The sequence below is a fragment of the Spermophilus citellus genome (assembly GCF_964194105.1).
Source record: "Spermophilus citellus genome assembly, chromosome: 3".
Classification (NCBI taxonomy): Eukaryota; Metazoa; Chordata; class Mammalia; order Rodentia; family Sciuridae; genus Spermophilus; species Spermophilus citellus.
Genome location: NC_138184.1, coordinates 96521582 through 96540286, shown reverse-complemented (window position 1 = coordinate 96540286; position 18705 = coordinate 96521582).

Below are 18705 nucleotides of genomic sequence, written 5' to 3'. Positions count from 1 at the left end.
CCTGGTTAAGGAATCCAGAGTCAAGGTGACAGGAGGAGCCTCCTCCTCAAGCTCACCGGAGGTGCACCGACTGAGCAGGGATCCGTCTCTCTAAATGTTTCTGTCCTGCCTTTGTTTCTATCCCTGGGGGTGTTCTGTTTCTCTGTGCCCTCCTCTTTAGCATGATGGGAAATGTCACGCTGCTCTTGATGACTGCACTCTCGTTCCAGGCAGAAGTGTTCCTCTCCAAGCCAGGCAATCCCAGCTCACTCTAGACACTAGTAGGCCACGAACATTCCATCCAGTGCTCCAGCACCCATATTGAAAGGGACATACCCCATGATTTGTGGCCCTGCCCACAAATACCACACCTGATTGAAAAATCCCTTGAGGTCCATTAAAGGCTTCCTTAATGTATTAAATAAGAAATGGTTGATTTAGATCAAGAATAGGAAAATACAGACTCTGGAGCTGTGCAAATTAGGCCCATTTTCTTGCTTAATACCAGAATATGCTCATGGGACACTGGCTGGAGCCTTGGCCTGGTGTAGGAAATGGAGGGGAGCTTGCTCATCTCTAAGGGCTGCTGTGCCATGGCTTGCACTTAGCAATCCCTCCTGGCTGCTGCAAAGGGAGGCCCTGAGAAGGAGCTTAGGAAACTCTGCACTTCTCACTGTGGTCCTCAAACAACCTCCAATGCAACAGAGGAAGTACTTTGAAAAGATTAAGAAGCAAGTCTTAGAAGTGTTAAGCAACTTTCCCCAGTGACTGGGAGTGAGTGGCACTGGGCTGAGTCTTGCAGGGCGTCTTTGTCCTTATTTACCCACACACAGCCTCCATTGTACAGATGGTTGGAAATGTACCATCAGCAACATGAACAGAAATGGGAAAAAAAGTGTTTTAATCCAATGGTGAGAAGAAAACATGGGTGTGGAATCAGAGAAGAAGCAGTGGGGAGCCGTGTTGTGCGGGGAGCCGTGTTGTGTGGGGAGCTGTGTTGTGGATAGGGGCAGGGCTGGGATTCAAACAACACAACCTCTATGATGAGGTAACCAACCAATAAGGAGCAAATAAAAATGCCTCTGGGGACTCCTTGGGAGCAAGAGGATGAAGCAGGTTTCAGTCTTCTCAGAACTGAGCAGAGTGCAAATATAAATGTGTCCAGGTGGCTCATGGGCTGACACCCCTCTAGGGCTCTCTGTACATCCCTCAGCCACATTTAGCAAGGGACAAGGTCACCACTGAGCTCATCATCAACTGGAAGAGGAGTTCTTCAATCATAGAACTCCAGTTTCCACACACATCTTTAAATGCCCCCTGCTCTCTCCTCTAAAGCTGGGCATTGAACCTTAAAATCTTCCAGGGAACAACCAGGCCCTTCCAGATGGAGGCAGAGGGGCATCAAGCTCCACAGAGGTCAGCTGAGCGTAATCTGCCAAGCTCAGAGGGGGAAGGGAGGTACCAACAGAGTAGGGGCAGGCAGTCTCACCTGTGAGCATCCAAACAACTCTTTGCAACCAACAATGGTCACAAAATGGAAATTTGACAACCTTAAACTATAATAGTGGCCTACAAAATCCAGCAAAGGGCTGAACAGAGCTAAGCTGTGCTGGCTCACCGTTCCACTCTCAGAGCACCAGGAAAATGCCCTCACTTTGTGCAGAGACACTGGGGAGCCCAGAAAATTGTTCCTAGGAGAAACAAGGATAATAATTATGTGTTTCTGTTTCATTATTTGCATCTTGCAAATTGCCATATGTACGAAATGCATTACCTACCATGGTGTTCCATTTTGCTTAAAGAGACCCGAAAACACAAACATTATTTGACTGGCTTGCTGATGAATAATGAAATTATATCATATTTATATAGCAGCAGGGCTTGGTGGGTGGCTGAAGCTTAGCTTTTCTTATAACAGAAAGAAGCCAAGGTGCTCAGAGTTGAATTGACTGCTGAAGGTCACAGTCGGGAGCCAGAAGGAGAACCTTGGGTCTCTGTATCAGAGGCAGATCAAAGCAGCAGTTATGTGCAGGGACAGCACAACCACAGGTACTGGGTCCTGATTCCAGCTCTGTCCATCACCTGGGAAATCCTAGCCCAGTCAACATAACTTTCTGTCACTCAATTTCCTCATCTATAAAACGGGGATAATGACATCATCCATCCCACCCTCCAGAATTATAGAACCTTAAATGGCCTTTGGAAAGGGAGCTCCTTGGAGCAGTGACTGGTCACTGTAATCATCCAGAGATAGCAGCTGTGATCTGCTCAACTGCTCTTTCTGCCGTCCGGTGCGGCAGGTTTAAGAGCACAGGGGTGATGGAATAGAAATTGTTTGACTGTCCACTAATCTCTGCTTCTTTGACTAAAATCATTCTGATTTTTTTTCTGGGAAGCTGATCTTCCCAACTCAGCCTGTACTGTTTGGGTCTGCTGGGTCCAGGAGGCGGGTCAGATCATCCAAGCACCGCCCATGCCCCTGTGCAAAGCGCTTGCTTCAGAGTCAAGCACAGGTCCTGAATCCTCCTATCAGACCAGACCCAGGCCTGGTGCTGACACTCCCAGGAGTCAGCAGTCCCTTTCAACCTGGGGTGCTCAGCCTGGGGCCTGGGCCCCAGCAAGGGTGATGGCCATCCTAACCAAGGAGATGCAGAGCCCATGTTGGGGACAGTCAGAGTACTTGTTCGTGACCTGAGATCCAGCTGGGCCTCAGTCTGGACCATTTAGTGACATGAGCTGATGCCCCATAACTTCCCTCCATCCCTCTTGAGTTGCATTTCTGGCCCATGAAACTGAAGAAATCCATGTTGCTTTCATCGTAGGTCCTGCAGGGGACAGGAAGCTGTCTAGCTCCGAACATGGCTGGTGTTTATACTGAGCCGAGCCTGAAACAGGACTCTAGTTTGTCTTTTCATGAGCACAAAATAAACTTTTCTCCAAAAGTGAGGACAGTGTTGGAAAGGGTGGGAGGTCAGAGACAAGCTCATGATTGCTGGAAGCCCCCAAGTGAGGTGAGCCCAAGGGGAGGAGGCAAGCCCGTGGTGAGGCCACTGAGCGACAGGAAGCCAGGGTTGTGCAGCTTCAAGATGCTGTGTCCAGGGATTTCACTGAGGAATGCTACTTCTTACTGGAGGTAGCCGAAATGGAAGGAAAACCAGAACTAAACACTTAATACTGAAGTTAATCTACGCAGCAGGAACAAAAGGTGAAGAAGGGGAACCAGCCAGCAAGCACACAGGCCACATCTCCAGTTACAAGGAAAATAGGCCGGGCGCAGTGGTGCATGACTGAAATTCCAGCAGCTCAAGGGGCTGAGTCAGGAGCATCTCAAGTTCCAGGCCAGCTTTAGAAACTTAGCAAGGACTTCAGTAACTTAGCTAGATCCTGTCTCTAAATAAAATACAAAAAAAGGGGGGCTGGGGATGTGCCTCCATGGTTAAGTACCCCTGAGTTCAATCCCTGGTACCAAAAAAATAAATAAATAAATAAATAAATAAAAAGGAAATATAGGTGGCTACATACTGAATGAAGTAAAAGTTAAGCAATAGCTTGCTTGAAAATTTCTATATAAATGCAATGTCTACTCAGGAGGTGCTTCAAACATTTCTGGATGTTCTGCACACTTCCACACTTCCTTCTAAGCCCACAGTACCACCAGCTACTCCCTCTGAAACATTATTCTAAGCCATGTTGAGACAGGGCCCACTGTAGGGACAAAGGGCAGATGTGGTCCCAAGGCCTTAACCTATGGCCTACTGCCCATTAGAAGTGCCCTGTGTGTCCTTCCCTCGCCCTCCGCTCCACACATTCTTATCAACCACAAAACTAGGTGCATCATGGGTGCCAGGATGCCTTTGCTATAACAACACCAAAAGTCACCTAAATGAGAGAATGAGCCTTTCCAACCATTGCAGAAGGACCAGAAGACAGCTCAGCCTGGGCCCTTGACCCACTGGCATCTCGGCCTGGCTGCCCCTCCCACCCCGCCTCAAGCTCACTTAGCCATTCCAGCAGCCCAACCCGGTCCCAAGGCAGGGTGTCTGCAGGAGGGGAAGGGAAGGGAAAGTCAGGGAAACCCGGGGTTCCTCTTCTTTCCCCAGCAAGACAAAGGCAGAGAATGTGAGTAGAACATGCACAAAGCAATTAAACAGGACTGATTGGAGTCGTTTTATGTAACGCGTCCATTATTCTAGTAAGAAGAAAATGCAAATGTAGATGTGCAGATGAAATCCCAATTGCTTAATTTGAGAGGTTCTGTGTGTATGTCACATTGTATGTCTGTCTTTGAGACTGTCTCTGTGCAAAGTGAACATAAATAGTAAAATTCATATGAATAATTCAAATTGTCAATATTCTTTAATAACACTAATTAGCAAATTTAAAACATCATGCCAAGTCAAGAGAGGAGAACCTGTGGAAGCAAGAAAAACACTGTATAACTTAGAACCTTTGACAAGTGTTTTCCAGACTCGTTGAAGAAAGGGAACTGCATTTTTATTTTATCCCATGAACTTTGGAGCCTACTCTGACCACGGACTGACATAATGCTTGTGAAACACAGAGGTGATGGACCCTGTGTGTATCCAGAGGTGGCCTGGCTGTCCCTTCCTAGAGCACAGAAGCTGTATTTTTATATGCATGGTGCCATGTTTCAGCTGAACATCAACTGTTGTGTGGTGCTCATCCTTGTCTGTCATTTGTATTTAAGTTCCTGCAGGTCTGGGTCTGACTCCCACAAGAGTCAGATGCACATTCAATGTTTGGTGTCTTGAAATTTTCTCCCCAACCAGGCTGCAAAACTCTTGCAAGGTTTTCATGTCCGCTTTCAATGCCTGGAGTGGTGAACACAAGAGGGGACATTGGGAAGGCATGTGCGGATAGGCTCTGCCTGCTGACCCCCAGTGCAAAGGGTAGCCTGGCTCTTCTCCAGGTAGCCTCCCTGGCCCTGGAGAGAGCTCCTTGGCTTTTCTCAGAGGACCTGAAGTCCCCTATTGTGGCATGCTTCCTGTTCAGGATAAGTTAATCCTGCACAACCCTGGAGGTGGACACAGGACCTTAAAGTTGCAATGATAAAAGTCATTGAGATGCATGTGGGGGAGACAGAGAAAAAAATCTATCTGGAGAAAGAAGGAGATGCTGCAGAAAGCAAGAGATTAGAGCAACTAAGTCCTGGAGGCCCTTCTGGTCCAGCTTTGCCTAAATCCATTGTGACCCTTCAGATCCTGGGCTGGACATTTCCTCTGGGGAGCTAGGGTGTGAGACAGATACCTGGCCTGGCATCACTGCCACAAATCGACCACTAAGGTAGCTACGCAGGAGGGCTCTTCCCTGGCTTCCCAGGTACAGCTGCTGTATCCAAGCAGATTATTCGCCCAGATGTGACTTCAGGTTAATTTCCTGACCAGCTGGCAGCAGGTGACTTTATCCTTCTTTTCACAGAATGTCCATCAAAAGACACCCTGCCTTACCTCACCCTCCACAGACCAGGCTGGAAACAAGAAGCTTCCTGGCCCTGGTGCTGGGACAGCTTTGGAATGCTAATGCTCCTTTGAGCCTTTGCTGTACCTTATTAGCTCCTGGTCTGGTTGTAAGGAAGCCTGAGAACTTAATTACTGTAGAGTCACATTCGCCTTCACTGTCTGCCCAAGCAGCAATGGTGTTTTATTTATTTATCTCCAAGAGTGAGAAAATTTGGCCCCATGCTGACAACGCTTGATTGACTTCAGATGTTCTGGAAACTGTTTCACCAGCAAACAACACAGCTACTAATCCCATCAAAGCTGGAACTCCTCCTATAGTCAGAAGGAGACTCTCCAAGGATCATCACACCCTGCAAATTGCATTTTGCTTTCTTCCCATGAAGATGTTCAGAGAAACTAATAAAGAAAGCTCACTTTGGAGGTGGTGTGCTTGAAAAGGCAGGTGTTTGAAAAAGTGCCTTCTAATGGACTAAGCTCTGTGACCCACCAACTGGGGTGTGTCCAAGGAGCTGAGGAGGCTCCCATGCCTCTGAAGACCCACCTTGACTGGAAGGAGCTGGCACTGCCACAAAAGCGGCCTGCATGCAGAGTCAGGATATAGTTATCGTAGGTGACATTAAAACCATGACAACTACACCATAGCTATTGAAAGATCCACTCAACTTGTGCAGCCTCAGGATTTGAAATAGAGGCCAACATCCTCAGCTCTGGAAACAGAGCCCACGTCCAGTCTTTTCCTTGAAGGTCAGGTCAACCTGTGAACCACGACTTTGGCACCATCTTTAAGCAGTTGTAAGTGAGGCCATCACATATAAGACCATTGTCTCCCAAAGCCATTCAGCTGTGGGACTGGACACCAGTGTTTTAGTAACTCCCACAAATGGGTGATGAGCATGAATAATGCAGCAGGAAGGGAGTCTGCGGGGCTGGGAGGGCCTTGCTGGGGAGGGACCTGCCCTCATGGGAAGAGTGAGGAGTGCATAGGGCAGCCGCACATTGGGATCTGGTCAGAGGAAAGGCAGGGACATCCTCAGCCCCTGAGCAGACCTGGTCTTTCTAACCCTTGAATGCCTTAGAACATCAGATCTCTTTGGTCCAAGCCTGTCCTTCAAGTTCATAGATGTCAAGGTTGTTCATAGTGTGTCTTAAGGAAAAGGAATCTTCCAGGAAACAGATCATTCCAGGTCAGCATCTCTAAGGATTAATAAAGCTTTTGAAAAGGGTCTTTCATAAATCTCTTGTTTTAATGAAAATCACTGGTGACTTTATAGCATAGTGGCCTTCAAAAGCCCATAAGTTTGGCTTAAATTAGGTGATATTTTATTCTCTCTCTCTCTCTCTCTCTTTTTGTGGTGCGGGGATGAAACCCAGGGCCCTCACATCTGATAAGCTCTACCATGAGCTACATTTGCCCCAATTAGTTGATTATTTTGTGGATGTTTCTTTGTAACAAACATGATATGCTATGTGCCAAGGTGCCGTGACAGACTGAAAAATAAAAATTACAGAAATGGAGAAATATCACTTTCTCCCCTCAAAGGCTTCCCAAGACCCTGCATCAACTTTTTCCAAGTGAACTCTCAAGGGGGAAGAAGTTCAGCCTGCAAAATGTCAAATTGAAACTGGCCCAAGCATTTTTTTTCTTATATATTTCTTTGTAGCTGTATCTATATTCTGAATTCCCCTGTAGTATCTGTACCTTGTCTCTCTTTTCTAGAGCCTCTAAGAAATTCCAGTCACTACCTGCTTTTGATACAAGGAGAAAACTCTTCTAACTCTTCAATATTCTCTGCTTATCAACAGATAAACAGAACACTGAGCCTTAGCTTTGTACTTATTTTTGAGCCAGTCTTTATATATTTTTGTTGAATAAATAACAATAAGTTGGGGGGCATGGTAGTGCACACCTGTAATCCCAGAAGCTCAGGAGTCTGAGGCAGGAGGATAATGAGTTTAAAGCCAGCCTTAGCAACTCAGCGAAAATCTGTCTCTAGATAAAATATAAAAAAAGGGCTGGGGATGTAGCTCAGCAGTTAAGCTCCTGGGTTAAATTCCTGGTACCACACACACACTATATATATATATATATATATATATATATATATATATATATATATATTGAAATGTATTTTATATATACCTATATGTATACATATAAAACATATTTTAGATGTATTATATTTATATAAGCTATAAATATGTAATACATATGTGTATATATATTTATGTGTGTATGTGTATATGTGTGTGTTTGTGTTTGTGTATGTGTGTGTGTGTGTGTGTGTGTGTATGTACTTGAAAGCAAAAGTAAGGAAAAAAATTGAAATGAACCAGGAGGGATGATCAAGGATGTGGATATTTGAACTCATGTCAGTCTGATTTCTAAAATTAAAATCTTCATCACTAAGTCGAATGGACTCTCCCAAACTAAAAGAGAAAAATCACACTGCCAATCTCAGTGATTATTCCTAGTCTTTCAAGCCAAATCCTGCCGAGGGTCAAAGCTGGAGCCCCAGAAGAGAGGGTCTGCCTGTCCTTCCCTTTCGTACCTGAGCTGCCCAACTCCTTGGTCCTGGGTAGGAATGCATCATGGTGTCCCTTGGCATGCGTCAGCAACATGGAGATTCAGCAAAGCACAGCAGCACCCCTTCCCTCCTGCTCCACACTTTAGTCATTGGGAAAGTGTGGCCTTGCCAATGCCAGGCAGCACAGATACCAGGAGTAAACTAAACCTGATCTCTGCTCCTGGACATCAGATCAAAAGGAAGATTAAAACAAGCATTTAACCAATTGAAGGCATAAACCACTTATATATCATGGTATTATAAAGACCTTAAATAATACCTAATGAACGTTTAATAAACCCTTTGTTGTGTGCCGTGCCCTGTGCTAGGTAATTCGTGCCTAGCCCTCGGATGCTCACCTCAGGTTACTGTCCACAGCCTGCTGACAGCCCACCATAATGCGGCAATGCACTCAGTGTCTGTCTTTTGGTGAGCATCTCGGCAGATGATCTCTTCCTGTTCCCTAATGTCCTGAAGTGGTTAAGACAATGCTCTGGCCCATGTTTTCACATATCAGCCAGAGAGGCATCCAGTCCCTACACTCTCAGCTGCAGGTTCTTGGTGTCACTGCTAGGAGACAGCTGAGTGAGCCTAGCAGGACATGAACTGAGAGGCACAGGTGTGGGCTGAGCTCAGTTACTCTGCAAGCTTCCTGGGTGGGCCCATGTCAGCACGAACTTCACTGGTCTCTGGTTCCTCATGTGCACATTTGGGAGCAGTAAAGTATGCTATTGCAGTCCCCAGGAGCCATGTTGAACTGACAAGGAACAAGGGAGAGGGGGAAGAAGGGAAGAGGAGATACAGAGAAGGAAAAGGGAAGAGGGACGGAGGAGGTGAGTAGGAGGCAGGTTGATGGTAACAGAGAAGGAGAGCGAGTGGGAGGAAGAGAGTAGGAAGACAGCCATCATGGTGATGAGCAGAGAAAGGACAGTTTGGAACCATGTTCCTACAGGGCCCACAGCACAAACACCCCTGAGGCCCAGCTGGTGGCACATTTGAGCAAAATAGCCTAGTATAGACCCTGAGGGACAAAACAATGACCCTCAGAGAGTGGCCTGGATAGCCCCTGTTTAAAAAAGAAGAAGACCATCATGGAGGCTGGAGGCCAGGTGGGATTGCCCTTGGCCTGGTGGGGGCCTGAGCAGAATCCTACTATGTCACAGCAAGTAACCACGCCGGAGAGATTGAGGAAGTGCCCCGTGGCTCAGCATCTGCATGAACAGAGAAGAAGCATCAGGTAAAGAGACCCCCATGTCCTGCCATCACCGGGGCCCTGGTCTCCTGCCCAGGCTGAGCAGAGGCTGACACTGCCTATCAGGCTTTTGAGAATAGGCAAAGTGGTGAGAATCTCCTGGGGGGCCAGTAGGGCCCTGTGAACTGACCCTGGATCCCAGCGAGTGCCAGGGAGGGTCAGAGAGGACAGCTGGGTAGAGAGGAAGGAGCTGAGCACAGAGGGAGAGAGCCCTGGGGCTCACTAAAGCTGAGGAGGGAGAGGTAGACAGAGAAGGAAGGGACACACGCCATGCTCAGCTAGAGCACGACACAGGAGAGGAGCACAGAGACCACAGAGCCCAGAGACAGGGGGGTGAGTCTTAGAAACTGCAGAGAGAGCGGGCGGCGCAGAGCATGGTGAGCTGGGCCTCTTGCCCCTTTGCCTCCTGTGAGATGCTGGGCTCCTGCCAGCTCAGGGCTGCCTAGCCACACAGCTCTGCTCTAACTCAGAATGATGAGACACAGAAAGTCCCAGAAGGAGGTGATGTTGCCATGCCAGCTTTACAAAATGGAAACCCAAGGCTCAGAGATACTACTTTGTACGTCCAAGGTCAAACATCTGGGGGCAGCAGGTGGGAACTGGAGGGAGACCAGGTTGCAGGGGTTCAGGCTGTAGAGCTTGTGCAGCCTGCTGTGTGCATGAGCCACTTCACAGGCCCAGCGCTGCTGGCCCAGCTTGCCCCTTCTGCCTTGGGCATTGTGAGGGCACATGAGGACCCATGATAACCTCAAGTCCCAGGAATGAAGACAGTGGCCAAGGGCTCGGGGCATCTTCACACAGCCGGGCACCAGGCTTCCTCTCCAAGGAGCTGGGATGAGGCTCAGGGAAGAGGGAGGCACTCACTGACTCATCACCAAGTGCCCTGGGCAGAGAGGTCACAGGCCAGGCCTCCATCATCTCATAGCCCTGGGGGCTGGAGGCCCGAGGTGGGGGGACACATAGCAGCGTTCAGGTGAGGGCACTTCCTGATGTGCAGACCATGATCTTTTGACTGTGTCCTTGAATGATGGAGGAACAGGCCACCCAGGGGCCCCCTTTGTCTTCTTATTCAGACACCAGTCCCACCACTAGGCCCTGACTCCAAACGCCATGACATGAGGGTGATGTCCACAGCAGGGGCCGAAGGGCAGCAGATGGGCCTTCCTTATGCAGGTCCCTTCTCGTAGTATGAGGGGGAGTAGAGACAGCAGGGGACCCAGAGTGCTGAACCCCAACACCCCAACCCAATGGTGTTGCTTCTGTGGCAAAAAAAAGATGGGGTGGGGTTTGCAGACAGGAGAAAGCTGGGGATTGCAGACGTGTTGTCCTGGATTGTTTCTGTGGGCCCTAACGAAACTGAATCTGTTCTCTCAGGGCAACCTGGCCCTGCCGGCACAGGGCTTAAGCCTGGATGAAGTGGGTTGGCTCTCTGGCCACCAGAACTATGAGAGGACAGCTTGATGCCACTTGATGTCACCTGGCTCGTGGCAGTTCATCCTAACAGTAACCAGAGACCATCACAGCCTCAGAGTGTCAAAGGCAAACGCAGGAGCTGAGACAGCCCCAGGCCAGGCTCAGTCAGCACAGTGCTGAGGCCTGGAGCTGAGTGGGAGGAAGTGGGAGAACACGGAGCCCACCCAGGACGCCCTGGCTTCCAGCCTCTCGTGGGGAGGGGGTTGCTAACTTGTGATCCCAGGGCCAGCACTGAGTAATCCCCACACAGGTGTTTATGCCACCTCCTCCTGGCGCCCAAATCTATTAGCACTTAGCTGCAGAGCTGGCCCGCCCATCTCCCTTATTTTTAACACCTGGACCTGCCTAGACACACTCTGAGGGGAGCCCTCCAGCAGATGGCAATACTTGTGGCTGTGGAAGCACCTGTCCTGGACTGCGGCCTGTGAGCCTTCGGGCAGCTCCAGCAAGCGCAGATGGTGACTCTCCATCCCTCGGGGCAGGTCTGGTGTCTGGATGTCTGGCAAGGGTATGGGAATGGAAGACAGGGAGGCAGAGACCAAAATGGACAGAGAAAGAGAAAGAGACCAAGGATCTGAATCCCTCTGCAGAGTCAGAAAACAAAGACTGAGACAGAGAAAATGTAAATGAAGACAAAAAACAGAGACAGAAAAAACCCAGGCAGAGAGATAGAGACACAGAGATGACCAGAGGAAGAGGAGGAGGTGGGGGGAGGAGGAAGAGGAGGAGGAGGAAGGGGAGTAGAAGAAGGGGGAGGAGGAGGGGAATGAGAATGGCAATGGGAAGGGAGAGAAGGAAAGGCCAGTCTGGTTTTAAAAGGAGACCAAAAGTCCCAAAGAAAGACAGAGGGCAAAGTAGAAAGAAAGGAATGAAAGCAGCATAGAGGGATAGAAAAATGGATAAATAGAAATGTCCCAGAGGTAGAGAGGACTCTAAAAGACCGGGGAGTCAGAGGAAGACTGACCAGCTCCATGGAGGACGGTTGTGGCTCACAGCCTGAAGCCAGGTCCTCCTGCCGGCTCCTCACACTGCCCTGTGTGAGCCCAGATGTCAGGCTCCTGGAGCACACTCAGAAGCATCCCAGGTAGGAAGGATGTTGGGAGCTGGGGAAAGGAAGGCCTGGGAAGAGCAGGAAGGAGAGGAAAGGGTTCCCACACCCTGGGACTAGCACTTGCCTGTCCTGTGATGCTGATGCTCAGGAGGGTCAGCTGTCTGTCCCCAAGGCACTCAGCAGGTGGGCATCACAGACAATTAGAGTAGGAACACACTCCCAGCAGCCATTCCTGCTTCATGGAACTGCCCTCTTTCCCAGCACCAAGCCACAGCACCAAGCATTGCAGTGCGGGGCCTCAGAGCCCGGATCCAGGGCGGGCAGCCTGCTTCAAAATCCACTTCTAGTTGCGTCCTCAGTTTCTTCATCTGTTAAATGGAGATAATAGAAGTTTCTATATCTGAGACTGTTAAATGATTCACGGTAGTCGGGCATTTAAACTCGTAGAATATGTACTCTATAGAGTTGCTGCTTGATGAAAAATAACTTGATGTTCTTACTGCCAGCTCCTTTTCCCTGGCAAACTTCTATCCAACCTTTAAAACCTATTCCAATTTTGCCTTGACTTTAAGTTTTTCTCAGATGAGGTGTTTCCTCTTAGGAGAATTAGTTCTTTCTTCAAATATACCATCATGTCATTTCAAAAATATCCCTTCTTCACACCACGGGGACACAGTCAGCTGACACACCTGCCTCTCACCTTTCCCATCAGCTTCTTTTTTTTTTTTTTTAAAGAGAGAGTGAGAGAGGAGAGAGGGGGGGGGGAGAGAGAGAGAGAGAGAGAGAGAGAGAGAGAGAGAGAGAGAATTTTTAATATTTTATTTTTTAATTCTCAGAGGACACAACATCCTTGTTGGTATGTGGTGCTGAGGATCGAACCCGGGCCGCACGCATGCAAGGCGAGCGCGCTACCGCTTGAGCCACATCCCTAGCCCCTCCCATCAGCTTCTGAGGGGAGAGATGGGTCCTTATGCCTAGAATCAGGTTGGTGCCTGACACAGAGATGCAGCTTGAATGGATTAATAGATACACAAGTAGAGGAGAGCTCTGCGGGGCGAGGGCCGTGAACCCGTGGGAAGGACAGACAGGAAGGTGCAGAAGGCCTGAGCGCCCAACCCTGCACCCTGAGCCCTGAGTGCCTCGTGGTCCTCCCAACTCTCCCCTGCTTCCCATCAGGAAGGGAAACTCACCACAAGAGTCTGTCTGTCTAGGACACTTTTGAAAATACCTGCACATAATCAGGTTGTGTTGTTACAGTCAAGTCTGAGGCCAAACCTACTTGGGTCCCCAGAGCCCTTGCAGTACCTGCCTCTCAGCAAGGCTAAAAGAGGCAGCAATTGCCAAGTTCCACGAACACAGCATCTTACCTTGGGTTCTCTGGCCCTGTGCCAACCACCAGAAATGGGCATCCTTCCTTTGTGTCCCTTCAGCAATGAGACATAAAGAAGAGATTGTGGTGTATTTTTCTATGTGCTAATTATTCAACACTTTTTTTTTCTGCCAAAGAAAGAAGTGTCTACTGAACCAGCTGAACAGATAAATTAGATGATTGCTAAATTATCATAATCCAAAGTGATTTCAATGGGCTGCTGCCCTGGATGGACCTGTGGCAGCACAGGGTCTTGGTTTCTGGCATTAGATCAACGCCTGCTCCTTCTGCCTCTCTCCGAATCTTAGAGGACTTATGACGTATCCACGCCATGTTTGCTGTTGCTGGCTTGTTGGTTCAGGGTCTCTGGACCTCTGACTGGGTCCTTACTCTGCTCCCTCCCTGCTCGGGGCCTCCTTCCCCACCCATCTTCTGGTGGTGAAATGTGCGGCTGCACATAGCAGGACAGACACTGATAGACCCTGGTATTTCTCTTGCTGGAAACACGCACACACATGCGCACACACAATGTGTACACAGGCACACTCACTGCCCCCCCCCCCCCCTTTACTGAGAGGAAAAACCTAATTGCTCTCATCCTCCGAAATTAACATCAGTAATTTCAGGAAAACATTGGGTTTGCCCTATTCTGCAAAGAGCTCTTAATTTGCAAAACAACCATTTCTGACCCCTCATCATTCCAGGGAAGGACACTGGAAACAGCAATCCTCGTGAGGATCATCACAAAGGTCTGTCTTTGCTTCAAAGCATCTGCCCCAGAAAGGGACCCAGGCTTACTTTCACGAAAGAAAAGGAGCCTCAAATTTTTCCCCTTTTCCAGCGCTGTCACTGGCACAACACAGTCCCTAAAACATGTCCCCAGCTAGGGCATGGGATCCCTCTGCCTGCCCAGGCCTCTTGCAAGTGAGAATAGGCTGCGCAGAGCTGCTGCGACCTCCCCAGAGAAGGAAAATGAGGACGCTTGGGAACAAGGGAGCAGATGACCAAGCTGGACTTAGTTCCTTCTACCTTATCTGGAAGAGGGGTCCTGGGGTACTGGTTCTGAATGCTTGATTTGGGCTTACCCTGCTGGGAAGTCTCCCACACTCTCTCCTATTCCTGTGGCTGGGTGGGTCGCTCCAGAGGTCCTAGATCTCTCCTGTGGCTCAACTGTGGACCCAGTGCCCTACAGTGAGGGTGCCAGCACCTGCTGTGAAATGGGCACCATCCAATGCAGAAAGCATGAGATGCAGAGCTCCACCCAAGAGCCCAGTATTGTTGGGGACAGGAGTTCAAGGGACTTGGGCTGTGAGAGGGTCCCACAGGGGCAAGCTAAGAGTCCCAGAGATGGCCCCTGTTCTTCCCAGGTCTCCTCCCAGCCAAGACCTGTCCACAGTCCTCTCACACCTGCTGCTGGGTGCAGATAGACCTTCTGGGCTGTCTTCTGAAGGCTGGGAGCTACAGTCTCTCGCCATGCACTGAGGAAAGTGAGTATTAGAGCTTGGACTGAGGTGACCATGTACCTGCCTACATTAGTGACCACCCTGGATCTCTACCTGCCTACATTAGTGACCACCCTGTGCTTTGGGGAACTAGCCAATGCCAAGGTGTCCATATTTGGAGACAACCTAGAATAAGCGTGTTTGTTTGAGCTACTCTGGTTCACCTGTTCTGCTACTGACAGATGAGAGCATTTCTGAGAGAGAGAGACTGGCAACAGACAAGGGGAAGTCTACAAGGCTCAGGACCCTGGAAGGGAGGCCAGCAGGACACCAGACCCCTAAGAACACATGGGAAAGGTTAGGGAAGAGGGCAGATAATTTGATCAACCACAAGAAGTTCATTCTGTGACACAGTTGGCCGCGGATGAGACAGAACCTGCTGACAGTGAACCAGAGGGAGCGTCTAAGGTACTCAAGCGTGGACTTCCTTGGCCTCTGCTCTTGGTAGTTAAAATGGACTGTCCTGTGTTTAAATTTAGCCCCTACCTCCTACTTCCCTGTTGGAACCTTTTACCTCCTTGGGGACCACGGCCATTATTGGGTGTTGGCTGAGGCGGCCTCATGGGTTAGCATTTCCATATATGTGACCTGGCTGGATTGGCATTCGCGGGCTTTTGATCTTAGTCCTGCCTAATGGTTTAATCTGAAATCTGCCATTCCCCTTAGTGATAGTGACATAACTGCTCCTTATTGGTTCTTGCTACTGTCTCCTCTTAACTCCCTCCTCCTATCACTATATAACCTTGTCCCTGACACAATAAAGTTGAGATTGCTGCACCATCACGGTTGGCTCATCTCCTGACTCAGTGTGATTCTGGGCCAGGCCGGGTAGTGACACTTACCCTCTTTCTCAGCCCTGGAGACACTAGCTGGTCTAGTGCACTTCACTACCTCTGTCGGAGGGCAGTTCCGACAGCTGGTGCCTCGGAGACGACAGGCTGATCCTGCCTGTCTCCCACGTCCCCTTGTCGCAGGGAGCGACACTTCCCCAAGTGCAGACACATGCAGGCTGGCAGGGAAGCCTCAGGGTTGGTGCTGCCCTATGAATTTCTGCAGCCTCTCCGTGCTCAGAAGCACCTGGCCTGTCCTCTTCCATCTAGGTCCTCAAGGCCGCCATCCTCCTGAACTCTCCACGGCACCTTAGTCTAAAGAAATCCGTGTGGGAGGATGCTTCTCTGCTGCCTCACAGGCGGCCTCAGTAGACGCCTCTGCTGCAAGGAGCTCACAAACCCACTCTTGATCCTCACCTACACCTCCAGTATTTTTAACCCTTCAAAGGGCTGTGTGAATTGCTTTTCCTCCCTGCTCTCTAGAAGCAAAAGGGAAGCTGCTTCCACCAAAGGACACAATGCACTCCTGCCTTTTAACAGTAGCCACAAACCTGCAGGGGGAGGTGACCTGGGCCACATTCTTCAAGGGCCTTCTCACCTCTGGTGAAAATGCTCCTGCAAGTGTGATAGTTAGTCACACAGCCAAATGCCCAGGGCAGTTGAAGACCCCTGCATTTAAAACAAAGGATGTGTGGGCCAGTTGGTACCACTGAGGAGCTGAGCTCTCCAGGGAGCTGTGCCTATCCTACTAGGGAGGAGGACAAAGCATCCTCTGCTCATCCAGTCCCAATCCCCTCCACATAAGAAGATAGGCACAAGGGGTTGTGGCTGGTCCCCTGCAGATCCCCACAGGGACACACACCAGTCAAGATGAGGATGGTGGATCCACGACCTCTTGCTGGTGGGCACTGGCAACCCTGATGGGCACCCCATCACCCAACCACCATCCTCCATAGGCACAAAATCACTAGAGCCGAGAGGCCTCCAGAGTATCACTGTCTTGTACTTTCTCCAAGTGGGTGCTGGCCTAAGCTCGCCAGGCCACAATGCACCTCATGGCAAGTGACAAGCACTGAGAAGACCTCAGTCTGCTCTGCCAGCTTCATTGGATTTTCTGCTACACTTTAATTGCAGGGACATGTGTGCATGTGACATACATGCACATATGATGTCTATTTGTATGTATGTGATGATTGTGTGTTGCCGGGAAATGTGTCCAGCATGAGCCCAGTTTGCTCTGATAAAAGGGTGGATGGCTACATACGCTAGTGAAGCAAGCTCCAGGCCCAGCCAGTGATACCCTGTGTGTGTGCCTCTGTGTGCACAGGGGACACCAGAACAGATCCACCATGGAAGAAGAGTGAGGGAGAAAGGAAAGGGTCTCAGCGCTGGTCCAGACCTCCTTCACTGAGGCCAAGATAGACAGTGTTTGGCCTATGGTCACACCATGAGGCAGAATAAGTGCAGGTCTCCTGCATGGAGTCCAGGGCTCAGGAGCCCCCCTAAAAAACACTGATGGATGCATGGGATGGAGGAAAGGACACAGTCATTCTGGGAGCAGGGGCTGAGGGGGAGGATGCCTGGACTGTGGCCAGGGTAGCCCTGTGGGTGGCATTGGGGAAGGAGCTCAAGAAAGACCTTGGATTTGCTAATAGGCACCACCTCCAGGAACTGAGGCTCTGTCCTGGCTCTGGCTCCCTGAGATCTACAGCAGCATCTCCTAAGCAAGCAATCCAGGCACCATTTCATGACTTCACCCTGATAGTAAGTCACCTCCATTGTTATTGATTACTTCATGTTTCCCTGAGTACTATCTCATGTTTTATTTTCCCTGTATACATTTACTTTTAAAAGGAAGCTTACTGTTATTTCACTCAAGTATTCCAGCATCATTTGCTACAAAAAGAAGTAAGTATAAAATGATGTAATGAAGGAAAAACAGTGCTATCTGAATGCCAGGGAATCTAGCCAAGGCTCTGAACCCAAGACCTCATGGTTCTGTTTTAAAAAGTAGATGTATTTTCACTGAACAGGGCATATAGATGGCATGTAGACACATGAAAAAATGCTCAGCATCATTTCCCATTATAGAAATGGAAATGAAATGCATTGTGAGATACAACTTCACATTTATTAGAATGATTAAAATTTAAAAAATATTTTAACATCCAATGCCGGAAAGGATGCAGGGGACCTAGATCACACATCCACCGGATTTTGGAATGTAAAGTGGGACCACCACTCTCAAAAGGGTGTGGAGAAGTTTTATAAAAGGAAACACGCAATCATCATCCAACCCAGAAACTGAATTCCTGGGCAGTTCCCAGGGAAATGAAAGCTCATATTCACACAAAAACCTGCACACTTTATTCTTAATAGCCTCAAACCCAATTGTCCTTTAACTGCTGAATGAGGACACAAACTATGGCATATCTATGCCTGGGATACCACTTAGGGATCAAAAGTAATCAGTTATGGATAATACAACAATGTGGATGAATCTCAAGGGAATTAGGCATGAAAAAATCCAATCTCCAGGTGTTAAACACTACATGGTTCCATTTATAGAATAATCTTGAGACAGCACAAACATAGAGATGGAGAAAGATGAGTGGCTGCCAGAGTCAGGGGTACCATGTCAGTATGAAGCACAGGATGAACTTACATGATAGAACAGCTGGGTATCATAGTTACAATGGTGGTTAAATGCAGTTTGCATTGCTAAAACTGCAAAGAACTAAATGCAAGGGTACACACGGGTATGAAAACCACACATAAATATTAGTAAAACTTGTGAAGTTTGAACAAGCTTTGAAATGTATCAATTTTCTTTTGCTGATATTATACTACAGTCAGGCAAGATGGGAAAGAGAATGAAGGGTATATGGTAGCTCCCTAGACATTTTGTGCATATTTTCTGTGAATCTATAGTAATTTTTAGAAAATTAAGTGAATTTAATGAACACCTGTACTCAAAAAAATGGTGGGGAGAAAGTTAAAGGGGGGGGGGTGAAAATAGCTCATGTAGAATCTAGGTATGAAAAGCAGAAGATATCATTGAGTCTTTCTTCTTGACTACCCCCAAAATATCCGAAGATCTTTCTCTCCACGGGAGCACAGAGACCTTCTCCTGCTCTCTGCTTTTGTTCTCTTGTCCATGTGATTGACATCCCCTGCCCACCAGGGGCATGGACCTTCACTGTGA